This window comes from Athene noctua, chromosome 1 (assembly GCF_965140245.1).
Source record: "Athene noctua chromosome 1, bAthNoc1.hap1.1, whole genome shotgun sequence".
NCBI classification, from domain to species: Eukaryota; Metazoa; Chordata; class Aves; order Strigiformes; family Strigidae; genus Athene; species Athene noctua.
In genome coordinates this window covers 239,880,379-239,901,207 of record NC_134037.1, presented here as the reverse complement: position 1 = coordinate 239,901,207, position 20,829 = coordinate 239,880,379, and the positions used below count along the sequence as shown (strand labels likewise).

Genomic DNA, 20,829 nt, shown 5'->3' with positions numbered 1-20,829 from the left:
TTGCATGCTGATGTTAAATATATTCTCAGTTGACTAGCGGTCACTGGAACACTTTTTTGTGCTATGCTCATTCACTGTACAGATTTAAGTGAGTTATTAAATTCTTCCGACTCATCCTATTTTTGCTGACAGGGAAAAAAAGCAATCCAGGCTTAAAGATACATGTCAAGTTCACTTTTAAACTATCTTTGGGGGGGGGGGGGTGTGTGTGTCATGTAGCGGCATATATGGAGGGAAATATCTCTGGTTTTTTGGCTGTGACTGCTCCAAGGCAATAAAAAAGATCTCTGGACTATGACAGTGTCATGAGTTACTGTCTCTGCCATGAGGGCTCCATACACCTAGTAATTCTCGTAAGAGATTCTCTGTCTAGTATGACTAGAAGTATCATATAGGCTGACAAAGTGAACTGTAATAAAATAGGGTGTCTTTCAATTACTTCTCGCATTATGTTGCATGAAGTGGCAGACTACAATAAATTTTAAAATAAAAAGTTGACAGGAATGATTATATAGTTATAAATTAATAACAAAGACTTTTAATGTACATGTAAAAAAAAAATACAGCAATCACCTTCCAACTGTGTTTTACCTATTTTCAAGCAACAAAACACAGCTGGCAGCTGTTTATGAAAAGGGGTCAGTGTGCTAAAATGTTCTTGGTCTGAAATAGTAACTCTATAAAAAAAAATTTCAATACAGATGTATTTTAAGAACAAAATCAAAGAAAGCAGTCATAGAACCTGAGAGTTTCAAAGCAGTCTCCTCCCCATAAGTCTCCCTCTCCCCCCAGAAGAACCCAGGGCTATAAAAAGCTTCAGGAAAGATTTTCAAAGGCGCTGAGTTTTCAAAAGGAAGAAAGCCCCTAAGTATTCTTTGTGCATTTCAATAAGGAAATTTTCCCTAGTTTTTACACACTTCAGTCTTTTCTGCGAACACACTCCAATTGGCATGGTCAAAGTATGAATGAGTAATATGTATCTCAGGGATACGACGCTCTGTCAGCTCAGCCAACTCCCCTTCTTTAAAAACGTGGTGGTACCTCAGCCAGGCCCCACCAGGACCTGTCTGCTGCTGGCTCTGTGTGGTCAGGGTGCGCTCATCGCTGCTTTCTGCAGCGAAGAGCCTGTCATTCTTTTGTTCTGAGGTTGGCAGAAAGCTCCTTGTTTCGGGTGATGGTCTATTTTAAGTTGTTGTCTGACAGGTAATTCTTTCTGATGTGAAATCAGGTCAAGTAAACACACTCTGCTGCAATCGTGAAGAGTATCTGCAGCCACAGGGAGCTGTATAGTTGCTTGTCCTAATTCTGAATAGCAACTCCTGAAAGCCTTCAAGCAGTGTGACATGGGCAGCACAGGTTTAACAGCCACTTCAAGCTGTTGTATTTTCAAAACTCAGTTTGCAATGTAGAAAAAAGTCACAAGTGTGCTCCAGAAAGCCAAGCTCTGTTCAACTTTTTTTTCCTGTTTAATTCATTCAGCTGAACACTGTAATTGCAGTATCTAATGAGCTCTTCTTGGTGCTACTGATCACCCACATCTGATACTGAGTCAAGTGATCCTGAGAACAGAGACCATCTCAGAGATTTCTCTAACACTGTGCAGGGCGTTTGTTTCTCTCCTCCATGGGATGAGCTCTTTGCTGTCCTGTGTACCTCTGAAGTCCCATCCAACTCATGACAGGCCTGGTTCAAAGCCAGCTCTTTGTCCTTTTAAAGAATTGATTTTTGTACTCCACGTGAGCAAGGCTCACTCAAGGAGCAAGAAGGAGGTGAAGGATTCCAAGGAACAAAGACATCTTGCTTTTCAAACCTTCTCCGGATTTGCTCCATTGCCCACACATATATCATTATCTGGCCTCCTATTCCTAAGATGCAAGCCATCTCTTTTATTGCTCGCATGTGCCTCTCTTCCATTGAAAAATGGTGAATCACTAGAACAGAACAGATAAGGTGACTAAGTATCCCTCGAGGCACTAATGAATACAGAATATAAGGACAGAGACTGGTTCTGACACACTGGCAGCCGATGGTTTGCACCACAGGAATACATCATTTATCTTCCATTGTGCTACGTGTTATTGTACTATCTCTAACATATCTACCATTGTACTATCTCTAATTCTAAGGAGTTCATAACACAGTGACTTATTTTAAAAACACAGCAGAATTTCGAAACATTGAAACAAATGACATCTTTCAGATCAGCAATAAACACGACAGTATTGTTTTCTCAGTGAAAGGCTACCACTTGGTCAGTGGCAAAGCAACCTGAACATTTTTTACCCTCACCTAATGCTCATCTGTAGCCTGAAATAAGCCCTTCTGAAAGATTGAGGCCATACACGATCCTTGCAACAGCTGTGCTAGTGATCCTGCTGATGACACCCATTAAAAGAGGACTAGGTTAAAACTGCCTGCCCGTTTCTCCTCCTTTATTGACAGATGTCAGTAACAGAGCAGAAAAAAGGAACAGTTGCTATCGGCCTGGGATACATTTAAATCATGAACATATGGGTGAAAGACACTTAGTCAACTAGCATTTGTCTGTTTCTGCCATTAACAAACATATAATGAAAACAAATAATTAGATAATCCCGTTGTTGCTTGATAACCCCCCACACCACACAAACATGCATGACATGGACAACACCTCATCATTACGATGGTGAAACTCAAGCAGCACAGCTACACTTGAGTCAGAACTGAGTTTAAATTTGACTCCCATTTCAATAAAAATTTTTGCCCTGAAAAGGGCAATTGGTCTCAGGCTTTGGCAGGAATTTGCCAAAAGGCAGCTCTGCAGGTTGGCTCCTGCCCTCTGACTATGCAGCTCTACTGCAATTCACAACAGACGTTGAGGTTGATTAGGTCTTGGTGCACAGCAGGGACTTCAGCAAAGTCTCAGCTACATCAAATGAATGTTACATGAGAAATAAGAATAGGAAATAATCCTGGAAGAGTGCTGGAAAGGAAAGGGCACATATTAAAGAGGCTGAAAACAAAAAGCAATAGAATTAGTGATATTCAACCTTTTATTTTCCTCAGTGAAAATTCCTGTGCCAGTTTGGGCAGATATTTCTACACATACCACTTCACGTTACAATGATAAAACAGTTTTTGGTTAAGTTGTTGAGGTGTTTGTTTCCACAGAAAAATAACAGAACTTTCAAGGAAAAAAAAAAAAAAAGATGCAAGCTTTCAATTTTCATCTTTTTTTAAGAAACTTAAATATAGAAGATGCTAGCAGAAGCTCTGTATGTACAGCTTCTCTGTCAGGGCAGCCATTCACTATGAGATCCATTTTGCCTCAGAAAAAGAGACACTTTACAATTTAAAAGAATAACAGCATGCAATCCAGCTGAGATAGGAAAACACTCTCCCTGCAATGAATGATGCATTCACAGCCTCTGCAGCAATGTGAGGATCAAAAGGCAAGCTTTGAAGAAATAGGGTCTTTTAACATTTAGTTATTCAGCTGCTCTGCCTGTAGGTTTCACTTGTTTGAGATGAACAGAAATCAATTCCAAAAGCTCAGGTCTTCTAGCACTAGTCGAGACGCTGACATGGAAACATTATAACTTTTTAATTAAAAAGGCATCAAGTATCATTTAAGAAATTACAGAGTATTAATAAAATCTCACACTGAGCAAAACTTCAGTGTTGTCAAGATAAATTTGTCAGATAATTTTAAAAGCTATGGGTGATGTATTCCATTTAAATATGCATAATTTAAGGAAACAGAGCATCTGCATGAGGCAACATCACACTATCCTGAAATCACAGATTATTGCACACAATTTTTTTTAATCAAAGCCAAACATGTCAGGCTCCAAGATTGCCATGCAGACACATTGACCTAAAGCATGCAAGTTATAAAAAAATAATTTCTTTATTTTACTTGACACTAAATTTCCTGTATGTTGAAATTGTGTTTAAACTGAACAATCTGTACTGTGCAGTAAAGGTGCCATTTCAGAGACGGAGCAGCTCGTGTTAGCTGGCAGTGAGACACAGACACTCACTTGATTGCAGCCCAGCTGCAGAGCCTGCTTCCCTCTCCTCCAGTGGCAAAGGTTCAGATCTGCTTCTCCTACAACTCCTCTCATAGTGATGAGTAGATGGCACTAGGGGCAATGTTTCATAGAAACATAGGATGGTTTGGGTTGGGAGGAATGTTCAACAATCATCTAGTCCAACCTCTCTGCCATGGGCAGGGACATTTTCCACTAAATCGTGTTGCCAAAGTTCCATCCAGCCTGAGCTTGAATGATTCCAGTGGTGGGGCATTCACAACTCCTCTGGGCAACCTGCTCCAGTATTTCACCACTCTCACAGTAAAGAATTTCTTCCTAATATCTAATCTAAATCTACCCTATTTCAGTTTAAAACTGTTGCCCCTGTCCTGTCAATACAGGCCCTGGTAGAAAGTCTCTATTCTTCTTACAAGCCCCCTTTAAGCATTGAAAGACCACAAGAAGGTCTTCCTGGAGTCCTTCAGTGCTGCACCCCTAGAACAATCTTTCACCAGCTGTTCAACATATTTTAAGGTGAATTCCCACCATCAAACACTATAAAACTAGGGTCCAGATGCTTCAAAGTGCATTTGTCATAATGACTGGTACTTTAAATGAAAATTAGTTTTGTCCTAAATTACAATAATTATAGAAGCTTGCAGGTGGTGAAAACAATATCAGGGCAGTGGGAACTTGTCCTAGGTCAGAGCAAACATCCCTCCAGCACAGGGCTGTGGCAGCAGTCAGCACCATATGTTCCAGAAAGAAAGAAGGGAAGAATAGTGATGCCCTCTCCCCTTGCCTCCTGTGGTCAGCATCCTAAGAGCTTCCTCAGCCACAGGCTGGAGCTTGTATCTAATAGCCAGTGATGGATTTGTCCCTCATGGATACCTCCTTGGACTCACTTGTACTTCTGAAATTCACATGTCAAAAGAATCTGAAATTTAATTTATTTTCTTTTTTAATGATTCCTTCTGGTTTAAATCTTTCCCTGTGGCTCTCCTGTTGTAAGAAACCACAGAAATTGAGTCCCTATTCACTAATTTAGTACCATTTGTAGGTTCCAGGATGCTATCTCCCTCTCCCTCAGGAGCAGTATGATATATACACTTCTTTTACAATACTTCCATGATGATACTCTTTTTTTCTTAGGTGAAGAGCTCTAGCCCATTATCTATCCTCATACATAAATCTGCACCTTTGATCTTCATAAGGACTTCACTAGTTCATCTATATCCTTCCAGAGATGGAGAAAACCTGAATTACATGCAGTATTTGAGATACAGATGCACCAGGTATTTATCTTCTACCATTCTTCTGGATTTTGATTTTTGTTCTTAATATCTGAATACTTTTTTGACAAGTTTTGAACACGGAGGTAATAATTTTCAGTGCAATGAAAATGAGTCTGATAATGACTTCAATATCTCCTTCGTAAACAAGAACAGAGGGTACCACTGTGCCTGTACACTTAGTTATTTTTTTCTATGCACATTACCTAGCATTTATCCACAAGTACTTCTCTGCAATTTTGCACCCAGTCATTAGTTTCATGAGACCTTTTTTGCAACTCTTTGCAGTCAGTAATCCTGAATAACTGTACATCACCAGCAAACTTTATCACTAGCCTATTCATTTAATTTGTAATTATAAATTACATAGGAATCTGTTGAACGGCGGCCTTTTTATAGGTGCCACACACCTACACTAAGCATTCAACACTGAGTCTTTCAGCACGTTCCACACCCGTCTGCTAGTATTTTACCCTTCTGGCTTTCCCTTTCAAATTTCTTAAGAGTTTCTTCATTTTTAGGAGTAAACTTTTATGCAGTGGATTTTTTAAAGTATTTTTGTTCCTAGCAGGAGGTTCAATTACAGTCACATTAAATTCAGTGAGAGAAAGTAGTTCTTGCACAATTACTTATTGATGTGGGCCTGATGCACCGTTTCAGACTAATAAGAGTTGTTTCCCTTTTGTGGGTTCTCAGATTAATCTTTCCAAGAGGCTTCGTGCCCCTGTGTATCATTTACACAACCTACATATGGATAATTGCAGTTTCTCAGTATTGTGTTTTCTGTCCTCACAGCCCTCACAATCTCTCTTAATAATCTGTGGTCATTTTCCCAGGTTTATCAGAGGGTTAGTGATACATCCTTATCATTACACTGCTCTCCTCTGTAGCTGTCTACCTACTCTCATTTCTTCCAGAAGTTTATCCTCATGTTTTTTTCCACAGAAGAATACTCAGAGCTTTTAGCTATTATGCAACCCTTGTAACAAAAGCTAGAAAAACCCCTTATGTTCACTACAAAAAGGACTTTAATGAACATTATATCATTATCATACTAACCAACACCATGCCATGGTGATAAGGACAAGTAGGACCACATTTAATTTTTTAAACATCCAAAGAAACAATTGCAAAAAATAAATCTAAGAACAAAAATATTTGTTTGGGGTGAGCACACATGCTTTGCCCCAAACCCCTGAAGCTCTCTGCAGCAGCAAGGTCTTGCTTCACAGATTAACAGTTGTTATAAATCAAGCGTTCCTTTTCATTTTGGCCATACATTCCCCTAGTGTACCTAGGAGTCAATTCAAATTAATTTTGTGCCATGTACTGCTCATTCCTACCACTTTTGTTTAAATTGAAGACTGAAAGATTTTCCATAACTGAAAAATACATAATGCAATTTTAGATTTCAAAGGGAGAGGGTGAGGAGGAGAGGAGAACATTTCAAAGATTCTTCTCTTCTTCATTTCATAAGAATTTAATTAATCGGTCCTTCTCTTAATTTAATACTGTGACTAATCCTACTAAAAGGGATTATTTAGAACAAGCAGACAATGTAAGATACATTTTTGTGTCATTCAGCTGTCTTCAGAGAACAAAACTGAAAGCATCAACAACTTTAAATTCTTTTTTTTTAAAGTAATTTTCAAAATTTATATTTTAGGTCAGTGATTCAATTCCTGTTAAATGGCAAAAAGAAATCTGTGTAATCAGAAATTGCTTTTCTCTGTCAAATTTCTTTATTGAAGTTAAATCCCTTCAGAGACATTTGGAAAGTATTTAAGGATCACAGAATTTTTATCTTGGAGACTCTTTTGTATATACTGCATATACACTTCAGATGTCACTTTATCTCTGTCAGCTCTAATAATAGGAACAATTGGAACAAATATAGAAGGCATGAATCTAGGTTAAATATTATTTTATTCTCTTCATTATGGTGGTATCAAAAATAAAAAGGGGAGGAAAAATACTAATATACCAAAGAATTATTCAAAAGAATTACTGAGTAAACTTCAAACAGTGTTTCCATTAAAAACTTTTTGCTATTAAAAACATTCCTCATTAATTACTTAGGTTGGAAAATTTGTTCCTTCTTTAATTTTTGCACATTTATGCTTAGCATTAACAAATGAGGTTGCTGCCTTTATAAAAATCATTGTAATTATGAAATTTAATTAACTTATTAAAACCTTGATTCAGGAATATAATTACATACTTAATTTTAAGCATCTGAGTAGCTACAGTGGTTTCAGCGGGATTACTTCTGTGTTTATACTAAAGATAATTCTGAAATGCTTGTCACAGCAGCATAGAAGTAAGGACACCTATAGCTAAAACCAGCAAAAGAGGATAATAAAATAAAGTCAGGTCATCAGACTGTTCCCCTCCTCGAGGCGCCTGCTCCAAGCCTGCATTACTCTTCCCTTCTCCCCCCCCAGCAAGCAGCATGGCTTTGCCTGGAGCTGCCACCCCGCTCCCACTGGCTGCAGTACCTCTAGGGTTCTCCCAGTGGGCTACTGGAGCCAGATCCCTCTGCTCTCAGCCACCATTTAATCTTGCCTATACACTTTACATTAGGCAATCACTGCATACAGAGGAAATAATGCAGGCAGCTGCTGTCTTTCCTTGCCTCCCGGGTGTGCTCCTACGTGCTGGGCTACAGATTTAGGCTCCCCTTCCACCTCCTTTGGGCTTTTTAGCTGCAGGTTCCAAGTGATGGTGGTGGTTTTCTCCACCCAATGCTGCCAAGTTTTGGAGGACTGAGGCACATCTCCAAGTATTGGAAATGTGGGTTTGAAACCCCTCCGGCTGAGGAAGGAGGTGAATTGAGCTCTCCTGCTTTGAGAAAAAGAAAGAGAAACAAAGCAAAAACTCTGCAATCCTCTGTTAGACATCAACCCCAAAAGAGGCCTTGATACTATGGATCTTATTTCATGAAGAAGTTTTAAAGGTGCCTGAATGCCTTTCTGGATCTATTCTGAATCTTTATGTTTTACTCAGCAGGAGAATAAATTTTTGGTAGTACAGAGTGAAACTCCCCGTGCTTGGAAGTCTGCTCTCAGGTGACAGCACAAACCTGCCAAAACCATCACATGGAAGCTGCTCAGCCATCTCTCCTTCCAAAACCACAGTCATACTGCTCTGCACCCTGAGAGAGTAGAGGACAATGACTGTACATGAGCAAGTTATGCAGCCAGTGAGAAGCTGTCACCTCTTTTAATGACACCCAACAGCTGGTCAAGACCTTGCAATCAGGTAACATGTTGTTAAGAACATGTAGGTGAGATTTAAAACAGATACACTGTCAACACAGTGACAGTGATAAGATCACAGATAGCTGATTGTGGTCTAAAATAACTTACTATATTTAAAAATGCTGAGCAGGCTGCTGACTGCTACTGTGAAAATTAAACTAAATATAAGGGTGCATTTGGAGTTTGCACCAGAGTAACCAGAGCAACTTGGAGCAATAGAGGGGATTGTAAGGTGCAGAGATCACTGTGTTGTGATGCACATTTTTCTAAGGGAAGAAAAAGAGAGAGTCAAGTTTTCTGACCTGACCCCATCCTGAGATAACTATGTATCATCGACTGGAAAGAAACTTAAGATATTTTTGATAAATCAATTATAACTTGCATGAAAAATATCAATGCAAGGAACACAAAGCTCCTGATTTAATTACGTGAGATGACAGAAATCAGGCTCCTTGCTGTTGGTGAGAATTTCACCAATAGACAACACTGTCAGCTGATGAGCCCAGTGACAGCAACCACCTGAATGACAGATAAAGCCTGCAGGTGTCAACCACAGGCTCTTGACTGTCCTGTGGAGCTTCTCTGCATCTCTAAGAATCTGAATCTAAGAAGCTAATGATTACTAGCTTAGAAATAACTTCATTATTCACTTTAGATAAAACACTAGCCGTGGTGAGACCAAAGCTGAAATCAGGGCTTTGCAGATCAGTCAGAAGAAGCAGAGGTACTCTGTGGATTGGTCAAAACCAGAAAATCCCACTATGGGTGGCATTTCTCCTCTGTCTCTGAGACCTCTTGTGATATTCAGACTTTGTTAGTATTTTGCATTCTGACTTGCATCAGGGAGGAGAGTTTGCTGCTGTGAGAGGACCTGTACTAACATTAGGCATCAACTGGTTATAGGAGAGGCAATGGATTTTTCTCAGAAAGGCCAGGTGACCTTTACATTAGAATAGATGCAGAAAAATAGAGGTTGTCCATTTTCCAGCTCGAAGGCAAAATTAAACACTTAGCCCAAATTTGTCTAACCTGTCCTTAAAAGCCTTTTAATGTCTGAGGTAAAAAACCTTTGCTGCGGGGTAAGATGATATTTTTTTCTTCCCATGTCAAATAAAGAACAGCTTTCTGTAAAAATCTGTAAAAAAAAAAAAAAAAAAATCTGTAAAAATGTATTTGAAGACTATTATGTTTCCTTCAGTCTTTTCTTTTTTTCCTTTCTTAACTAACCAAACCCAATTCCTTCAGCTTCCTCTAATAATTCAGATTTTCTAAACATCAGTTATTTAAAATGTCTCCATATTGACTGTAAACTTTGTAAGGCATGGTCCTCAAATGCAGATATGATATTCCACCTAGGATCTCAAAAGTACCAAGCACAGGAGGGTGACTCATTCTTCTGCCTTCCATGAAACTGTTCTGTCACCATACCCCAGGAAGGGATTTGCCTGGTTTTGTAACAGCACCACACAACTCACACATATCTGGCCTGGCCATTATTTCTCACTTTGTTCATTGAATGTTTCCTTCCACGAGCATGGTACATCCTCTCTGTGGTTTCTGTATGTCTTGTTGATTTCACACACCTCTCCATCCTTTGGATGTCAAATACCATCTTTCAAAATAATTCCAACTCTTCCTACATAGGAGTCACTCACAATTTGTTCAGTATGCTCTCTAGCCTGCCATCGAAGTTATTAATTAAAAGTTTGCATTGAAAAGGATGTAGGGTGGGTTCCAAAAGCATCCCCTTCAAAATGCATCTTGATTGGACAGTGAACCACTGAGCCATTCTGTGAATAATTTTTTCCCATATTCCTACCTCTATTTACTTATTTTACTTGCAACAATGACACAAGAGTCAAGATATATCATGTCTTTGCCTGCTACCCTGTCTATTGAGATGATTACCCTGTCAAAGACAGAAAGCAGATTGGCTTGCTCCTGACAAATACATGTTGGCTGTTTCCCATCACATTAGTATTCTGTAGGTTTAAATAATTTATTCTATTTAAATTAGATTATTTAAATTATTTATTCTAGTATCCTTGCATAAATCTAAAGCTGTTTTCCTCTTGATGTCCTTTCTCTCTCTTTTGGAAACGAGTATTATGTTTGCTTCTCTTCACTTGCTGGAGATCTTAAAGATAATCTGCTAGCTCACAGCACTTTAAGATTAATGTCATGATTTCCTAACAATTTCTGTAATCTAATTTATCTAAATATTCTTTAAGATGTTATTTCCTTTTTATAGTCTAAACTCCTATCCTCTGGTTAAAACTCTAACTTGTTGATGACTACTATTAACTTTTTGTAAAGACCAAAGAAAAATGCAGCTTCCCCTGTCATCTGCTATTTGCTCTTCTTTCCTTTTTGTTTTCCTCTTGCTTCATATGCATTTATAAAACCTTATCCTAGTTCTAATTCATGTTATGCTGTAGTCATCCTGACTTTGCTTCTTCACAACAACCCTTGTAATTTTTGATAGCCACATTTTCTGATTTCTTTTCAATTTCTATGGCAATAAAGAGTTCCTGATGCTCTCATACCACATCTTGTTATACTCCACTTTCCATGGGGACAGCTTGCTTGTTGTGCCTTTAACATTGTTTCTTTTAGGGAATGGAATGTAATTGTCTGGCCACAGTGTCTTTGTTGGAAAAAGTTAAAAAAGCTCTTAGAATGTAATCCTGATTGATCCTTACGAAAAACGGAATTTAGGAGAACTGGTATATACACCTATCTGACAAAACTCAGTCTTACGCAGAAATAACCAAAGTTGCACATAAATATGATGTTTCTTTATGGGGTAAAGAAACTGCCATGACAGCACTGCAATATTGTGCCCATATTAATTGGCACAACAGTGCAATGTAACTACTCTGATATGATCTGATACTAATACTTGGTTTCTTCTTGTTCAGCATCTGTGTTGGGTTTGTATGAGTGGCAAGGTTTTTGGTAGCAGAGGAGGGGGCTACAGCAGTGGTCCCTGTGAGAAGCTTCTCAATGCTCCCCCGGCTCCAAGTTGGACTTGCTTCTGCACCAAGGCTGAGCCAATTAGCAACAGTGGCCGTGTCTCTGTGATAATGTATTTAAGAAGAGGAACCTGGTAGGAGGGGTTGGAGTTGTGAGGAGAGGTTGCAAGGAGGCCACTTATGTGAACACTGAGGTCAGTGGAAGAAAGGAGGAGGAAGGGGGGAAGTGTGCCAGAGCAGAGACTCCCTTGTATCCTGTGGTGGGATGGCAGGGCCACCCCCCTGACACCATGGAGGTCACGGGTGGAGCAGATGCCCACCTGCAGCCTGTGGAGGACGCCACACCAGAGCAGGTGGCTGCACCTGAAGAAGGCTGGGACTGTGAGGGAAGAAGCCTCCACGGCTGTAGTTCGACGCTTGGAGGATTTCAACACATGGAAGCGATCCACACTGGAACAGCTAGGGAAGTGCTGCAGCCTGTGGGAAAGACTCATGTTGGAGAAAGTTTGTGGAGAATTGTCTCCCGTGAGAAGGGAATCATGATGGGGAGTCCTCCTCCTGAGGAGGAAGAAGCAGCAGGACTGACTGCACCTCCCCATTCCCTGCCCCCTGCGTCAGTGGGGGCAAGGAGGTAGAGCTATCAGGAGCAAAGCTCAGCCTGGGAAGAAGGGAGGGGTGAGGGGAAAGTGTTTTTTTAAGATGTGGTAATGCTTCTTACTGTCCTACTCTGTTAAGTGGTGGCGTTAGTGTCTGAATTAAATTTATGTTCTTTTTCTTCCCCTAATGAATCTGACTTTTGCCCATGATCATAATGGGTGAATCATCCCTCCTTGTCCTTATCTTGACTCCTGAGCCTTCTGCTTTATTTTCTCCTTCCCTGTCCTGACAGGGAAGGGGTGATGGAGTGGCTGTGTGGTGTTTGGCTGCTGGCCAGGTTTAAACCATGACAGCATCTCATTGAATTTTACCATAAAGACAGGATGTTATATAGTAAGGAAACTCTCCTGGACCTTTTATTTAGACTTCTTTTTTTCCCCAAGATACTCTTCCACCTAGTAAACTTAAAGAATTATACTATTTGCAATTACACAGACCATTTTCTCAGACAGTGTAAATTAGAGGACCAGACAGGTTTATGTCCCTTAGGTTTCCCTCACTTTCTCTGTTAAATTACCACATGACTAAAAGATCACAGATTAAAGCAAAGTCAATTTTCACCTACTGGTATTAACACCAAGGAAAGCTATTTGATGCTCTTCACTCCAGGAACCCTTTTTTTCCCACTGGGATGAAAAGTCTGATCAGATATTTCAGTAATATAAAAATAACTTTACTGACTTGAGTATTTGACTCCTAATAGGAGAGGAAAATGTCATGTCTTCATCTCTGCATTTGGAGGAAAAAAATTATTTATCTAAATTAATAGAAGCAGCTTCTTATCCCTTGCCCATCTCAGAGTCCAAGAGCTCTGCATATACAAGATTTTATTAACACAGAACATGACCTTTCCATATAAAGGAGAAAACCACCTTGACAGAGGTAAAGCCACTCTAAAAAAATCAGTCCTGTATTATGATTCAGAACAATTCCTTAGTCAAAGTGGAAACATGAGTACTAGTCCTCTTTCCATTACTGCAAGTGGCAGAAATCCTACTTATTTCAATCATACAGGAATGGTTTCATCATGCTAACATTAACAAAGCCATCAGTATATGGCAAAGGGGGTGATTTTTGTTGTTCAGTGATATTAAATCTCAAATAAATTTATGTTATGAATACACTGGGAAAGCGAGTATGATTTCTTTCTTAAGCAGTGAAAACATTGAGGAACGAATTGCATACTCACAGGGCAAATTTGTCTCCTTGAACAGAAAGTTAAGCCTTTGAAAGCAGCACATTTTAAACTTTTGCTGATATATCATGTCCAGATTTGTTTCTTGTCAGTATAGGTTATGTCATTCATGGAACTGGCAAAAATACTTCATTATATATGCACACACAGTAGGTGTTGAGTCCGAGGAAAAATCATCAAGTTAGGCTTGACGCTCCTCTTCTGCCAATATTTCCTACTATAGACCTGGCTTTTGAACATCTACAGAAATTTCTTGCCTTCTTTGACAATCTTCTGAAGATTAAGAGAACACATGCTTACCAAACCATGGTATATACGTACTATACTAGTATTATACTGTATACTAGTTTATATAATAATTCAACACATTATTTGAAGCTTTATAAAGCATCTGAACCATATTTTTCAGCAATAATAAGGAAACATGATCATTACTATGGTTCATGCATGATCTGTTATGGTAAAAGCTGTAACAAATAACTTTGTAATTTGCAGCTATATTATAGTGTTGAAAGGGCTACAGTCCATAACCACACAGTTCTACCTGTCACTGAAGTGTCCTTCTGGATTCCTCACCAATTTTGGCTTCTCGCACACCAGCTGTGCAGAGCTTTCAGCTTGCTGTGGATGGGAAGGTCTGTAGTTCTGCATCTCTAACAGCAACCTCAGCCCAGCTACTCTGCTTTTCTGCAGACTGTTCACAAGTACTCCTGGGGCACAGACTCTTCTGAGTCAGACAATTTCTGGATGTTGCTACATACCCTTTTTGACAAATCTGGCTTGTCCTTCACTTCCTTACCCTGGATTTCCAGAAAATGCCAAATCGCCTTTGGGCACAAGATGGTTGTTAATCCATCTGGGAAAAGGATGTGAAACCCTAATAATAAAACAGTTATCTATTGGTCACATTTCTCAAATCATGACTGAAAGATTTTCAGATAGTGTAGCTGAGCATGGTTCACATCCCTGTACAATGATGTACCGGTGACAATAATGCAATCTCAAATTTCCATCAAATGTCAAATGGACATGGACTTAAAAAGTAAAGTCCTTCAGGGCTTAAAGAAACGTCACCCGAAACATGGAGAAGAGGCTGTGGCAGGCTACTCTCTAACTTCAAAAGATGTGAGAGGTATTAACATTTCACTTTGATTTAACAAGGCTTAGAGACCTTCACACTCCTTTGGTTGAGAAAAGGAAAATCAAGTTTGCTGAGCACTGTAATTTGCTTTATTTACAGTATTGTCCATCTTTTGATCAGTATAAACTTATTAACTAAATTTAAAAAGGTGGTTGAGAAATTTCAAGACTCCCAAAACAAAAGAACCCTCAAAATTTAAAAGATAAAAAAGCAAATGCTAAAGCTAACATTCGATGTCTGCTTTAACAGTGGCAAAGACAGGTAGCTGTTAGGTTGAAAAGGGCAACTAAACAAGAAGGAAAAATCTTGCAAGAAGTTAAATCTGAGGGTATTGGATGAACATTTTAAGGTGGCAGTGCCACTGAAACAAGCACCTCTGCTTGCTTTGTCATTGGCTCCTTGTTCTTTCTCTGCATTACCTCCTGCTTTTGCTGAAACAGGTTTCTCTGCAGTGAGGCAATTGGTAACTGATTTGACTAAAAGCACCATTTCTTTTTGCTGGGTTACTTTCCAGCTGGATCAGCATCACAGAATCATATAAGGTTTGGCTTGGAAGAGACCTTAGAGATCATGTAGTTCCAACCCCCCTGCCATGGGCAGGGACACCTTCCACTAGACCAGGTTGCTCAAAGCCCCGTCCAACCTGGCCCAGAATGCTTCCAGGGAGGGGGCAGCCACAAATTCAGACAATCTGTGCCAGTGTCTCATCACCCTCACAGTAAAGATTTTCTTCCTTATATCTAACCTAAATCTACCCTATTTTAGTTTGAAACTGTTACCCTTCATCCTATCACAACACTCCCTGATGAAGAGTCCCTCTCCAGCTTTCCTGTAGGCCCCCTTTAGGTACTGGAAAGCTGCTGTAAGGTCTCCCTGGAGCCTTTTCCAGGCTGAACAGTCCCAGTTCTCTCAGCCTGTCTTGACAGTGGAGGTGCTCCATCCCCTATATCATCTTCATGGCCTCCTCTGGACCTGCTTGAGGAGGTCTATGTCTTTCTTATATTGGGGTCTCCAGAGCTGGACACAGTACTCCAGGTGGGGTCCCATGAGAGCAGAGTAGAGGGGGAGAATCACCTCCCTTGACCTGCTGATCACGTTCCTCTTGATGCAGCCCATGATATGGTTGGCTTTCTGGGCTGAGAGCGCACATTGCTGGGTCACGTTGAGCTTCTCATTAACCAACGCCCCCAAGTCCTTCTCTGCAGGGCTGCTCTCAATCTGTTCTCTGTCCAGCCCATATTTGTGCATGGGTTTGCCCCAATCCAGGTGTAGAACCTTGCACTTGGCCTTGGTCAGCTTCATGAAATTTGCATGGGCCCACCTCTCGAGCCTGTCAAGGTTGCTCTGGATGGCACATCCCTTCCCTGCAGCGTGTCAGCTGCAACATACAGCTTGGTGTCATTGGCAAACTTGCTGAGGGTGCAGTCAATGCACTGTCCATGTTACCAACAAAGATGTTAAACAATGCTGGTCCCAACACCTACCCCTGAGGAATGCCACTCGTCACTGCTCTCCATGTGGACGTCAAGCTGTTGAACACCACTTTTTGAGTGTGACCATCAAGCCAATTCCTTATCAAAATGTTACCTAAGTAAAACCGTATGTTTGAATAAGTGCCTAGGTTACAGTGACACTATTCAAGTTAGCATTAGATATACTGCATTTAAATCTTCTAAGGAGGACAGGGAGTCATGGATTTAGTATGTAAACCTTTACTATGTAAGTTATACTTTTCATAAACAATGCAGGCCTTACTAACAACTATGCCCTTGAAGAGAAACTGAAAGATGGATAAAATGGGAACATCCTGTCCAGAAGATGCTGAAATTTGAGTAATTGCGACAGAAGCATAAAGTCAGCAAAAATCTGTGGTAACTATGGGAAAGGTAAAGAAGGCAGGGGAAGATAGCAACCACCAACTCAATTTAAGACCAAGATGTGCCCCCCTCATCCTTTGAGTTTGCGCAGAATAATTATAAAACGCTATAACTTTTAATTGAGAAGGGGCACATTGTAAACCAATGAAGGAAAAAGTGATAAGAAAATAACCAATGGTTATTACAGTAAATGTGTATTTGTGTAGTTTGAAGTGTACAAATACACCAAAGTCCTTTTGTGTGGTGTGCTAGCTTTGCGGAATTACCACCTAGCACCCATCTTTGTGCAAACATGAAATAAATAAAATACCTCTGCTCTGTGTGTATATTGGCACATTGCACACAGAGTAAACAACCCTGCTTGTGGGACAACACACCAAGTGGTCCATCCATCAAATCCATGTCTCTCCAATTTAGAGACAAGAATGTTAGGTGGGACAGTGTCAACAGCTTTGTACAAGTCCAGGTAGATGATGTCAGTTGCTCTTCCCTTATCCACCAATGCTGTAACCCTGTTGTAGAAGGCCACCAAATTTTTCAGGCACAATTTGCCCTTAGTGAAGCCGTGTTGGCTGTCACCAGTCACCTCCTTATTTCCCATGTGTCCTAGCACAGTTTCGAGGAGGATCTGCTCCATGGTCATCCTTCTTCAAGCACAAAAATTACTGTGTTGCCTGACAAATCATGAAGCATGGGATTAAAAAAACCAGTGTGTGGAAAAGTACAGAAGGATTTAATACTGAACTTCAAATATGCTCAGTGTTCCTAAACAAGTTTTGTTATATCTTCTTCCTGCCAGAGCCAACATTTCAAATTTCTTCCATGTGATAAGGCACAAACAAGGCTCTCCTCTCCTGTTTTTCACACTGCAGTTTAGTTGTGCTTGAACTAGAATAAAACTCAGCTCACATCTGTGTGACTTACCCATTTTGCAGTTTTTCACTGAGTTTGCAGTAATATATATTTCTTGTCCTAATACAGATTTACGTGGTCTATGCAACCCACAATCTTCTGTTGATCACAAAAAAAAACCCAACCTAGAAGAGACTGCAATGCCTGCCTAAGTGGTTTAGACTCTTTAAAGGTCTGGTCTATAGACACTGGCAGCATGCAGAACTTACCAGCGATGGACAGGACAGCATTGAAGCACTCACTTTGATAAGGCAGACAAGCTATGGCATATCATTACTTCATGGCCTTCATTTCATGCTGATTCCATCAATGCGAAACAGTAGTCACAACCCTTATAGACTTGAGAACTGATGTGAAGGTATTTGCCATTTCCACAGCCTGAAGAAATAATGAGGAGGAGAAAGGTGGATATTTGGTGTCTGTGCAAAAGAAAATGTGTTCTTGACATAAGTGATGATGAACGACCTTGAGTGGCCTAATAGCTTGAAATTCTCCACCCATTTTAAAGGAGATACGATTGCAGTGTAATTCAGGTTATTTTTTACCATCACAGTACAATGAGCACAGACTGCTCCTTTCTGTCTAGCAGGCTCTCTGCTATATGACAGGAGGTGTTCAAGTGGGATTGCTAGAGAGCATTTACTTGGCCTTCCCACCACATATGGAATCAAAAATATTTATGATAATGATGCTACTGCAATTCTGCTTGTAATACACTCAAAATGCTAAGTGAAAGCATGTGTAGTAGGAACACAGCACTGAATTATTTCTGTGTATTGAAATGCTGATAGACAAACTAGACTGCTAAGTAATTAAGTCACTATTAGACCAAACCATTAAATCCATTGTTTGCTGTTTTAACTGCTGCTAATTGCTGTCACCATGACAACAGTGGAGTTTCTTTTTCTGGTATCTCCGCGCAGTTTCCTTTTCATAATGGAGCCTGCGACACGGAAATTTACATCTTCTCAAATTGAAATACTTCTTGTTTTGAAATAAAGGCAGACATCTTTAGATAAGAACAATTTTAGTGTCAGCAGTTAAAAGGATCTTATCTAAATTTTTGATAATTTGTTTGCAGAATTATCTGAATCTTAACACAAAGTGCATTTTAAAGTAGATCATTAATTTTAAAAACTTGACTTCTCACTTGCATCATAAAAAACATAGTTCCGTTTAAGATCAGGGAGTTAAATGCATTGGGCTAGCATAATACCCTCTACTGTGTGCAGACCTTAGTTGACATGCTGTTTATGGCTACACTTACACCAAACATTAAGCTTGGGTCAGAGCCCAGTTTTTCTCTCTAATGTATTTATTTATTAAAAAAAAATTGTTATTTTGGAGCCTTTCAAATATTTAAGTCCCTGTATTTAGGTTACAGCCATCCCATAGCACCTGTTCTGAAATCCTGTGCGGGTCCCTATGTTCAGCATGGAGACTCTGGGACCCATCAATCTGTTATGGCACTTGAATGGGAGATGAATCATTGCCCAGCTGCAGATAGAAGTCTGCTCCTAACTGCTTGTCTAATATTAACTGCTGATCCCATCTCCCAGGAATGAAGGGAAGATATCCAGAGAAAAGCTGGAGCTCTCTCAGTCCTTCCCATGCCTGACTTCAGCACCATCTGAGAAGAGGTGCTGTGAAATGGTGCCAGCACTTGGCTAATACTAGATTTTTTTCTGTGGAAAGAGAGCAGAAAGAGGAGTACTGTGGAGCTCTGATTGGAAGAGAACTCCAGGACTTTTTCTGGTTTTCACTTTTGGAGGGAAAGGCTCCAGTATAAACCAAACAACAGCCCCTAATACACATCCTCTAATCCGACACCAGAGGCTGCTTCCCAGGGATAGAGGGGCAGAGGAGAGCCCTGCAGGTAGACTCTTCTCCAGTGCTGTGGCACCACTCTTGGCAATTGTGTTTCACACAGAACTTGACTCTGGCCACAGACCCCACAACAGCATGCCAACAGACTCTGCAGGCCAAAACCCAAGAGCCAAGCTTGAGCTTAAGTTACAGTGTTAACAAAGTTCAAAGTCTATGACATTGGTAAAAATTCAATGTGCTGGTTCTTCGTACACATTTTATTTGTTCACACTAAAAACACCACAAAATCTGGTAGGAATATTGTTCCCAGTATTTAGACTGTGATAAACTGGGAAAAGTATATGATAAAGTTTGAATGACTCCCCAAAGTTAGTGTGATTAGCCCAACTCTCAGTAATTTTTCTCTTTCACAAACTTTCTCATGCTATAGTGGGGAGACTACACATATGTGTTGCTGGAAAGGATTTCAGGTTCAAAACTCTACTTAGAAGTCTAGCCTAAACATGTAGAAATCATGAGTTAATGCCCAGATCTCATCTGGGCAACCAGCATGTATCCACTTCTGGTGCATGTGCTAAAGCCAGTACAGAGGCTTCCTTCGTACCATTTAGACATTCTCAAACCTTTGGGGTATTAAAAACTGTCACACATTGTTCCCCAAAGCACTCAGGACAGCATCATGATACTTGCTTCCAATTAGCCACACACAATATATGTTGTAAGAACTAAACAAGATTTCAAATTCCAGAATTATCGTATCAGTACACAACATTAGCATCCACCAATGACATCTTCAGAAATTTAGCTTCAGTTAAGTGCTTCAGTTTAGTTGACCTAGTGGATACTGGGAGAAGTCAAATTGTCTTCATATGACTATGAATGGTGGAGTGAAGTATGAAGCAAACTTGATAGTCAGTCTGCTAATTTCAATTCCCTGGTTTGATTCACAGGCTCCAAACCCTTCTGCCACAAATATGGCTTGATAGAAAGAGAGGACATACTTAGACTGTCATTAGCAATGTGACAGACAAACCCACTCACCAATATCAGCAATCAGGCTGCCTGGTTCCTGCTGTGAAATGAACTGCTGCACCTTTGGCCATGCCTTGTAGCGTGTGTCACTGAAGTAAGAAGCAATTTTCTCATATACACTATGAATGTGATCCCTCTCAAGTTGGCTTGCCTCCCTCTCCATCACAATCAAGGCTATGCTAACTCACTGAAGGCAGTGCATCTGTCCTAGAGAAAGGGAAGGGAGAAAAATAAGCACTGAAACTCTGTTACCAAAGTACATTTCCTTAAGTTAAGCAGTATGACATTGTTTATTCAGGAAATAGTATTTTCAAACACTATGTTGCAATTAAAGAGATATTGCTGAGGCTTTTAGAGGAAGAAAGGTCATCTAGTCTATGATTTTATACAATATATTGTTGTCATATAAATCTGGAAAGAATTTTAAGACCTACCACTCAATGTTTATTAACTTGTTTATATTGTTATACTTTGGAAGTTGTTAACTTGCTGCAAGAAGTCTTCCACCCTTTTTCAGTCTACCCTTGAAAAAGATATTTCATAAGAAGTCCTTTGTTTACAGACACATCTTAAAAAACAACAACTGAAAATGATGATGAATACCAAAAGCTGCTTAGACTCTGAAACAAAAGCTCCAAGAGGCATCAT

At 39.9% G+C, this 20,829-nt stretch overlaps 1 pseudogene; it reads right to left on the bottom strand.

Annotated features, from left to right (window-relative positions):
- Nucleotides 1-902: 902 nt before the first annotated feature.
- LOC141958535 (putative tRNA methyltransferase 9B) lies at nucleotides 903-20,344 on the bottom strand (annotated as a pseudogene).
- Nucleotides 20,345-20,829: the final 485 nt, after the last annotated feature.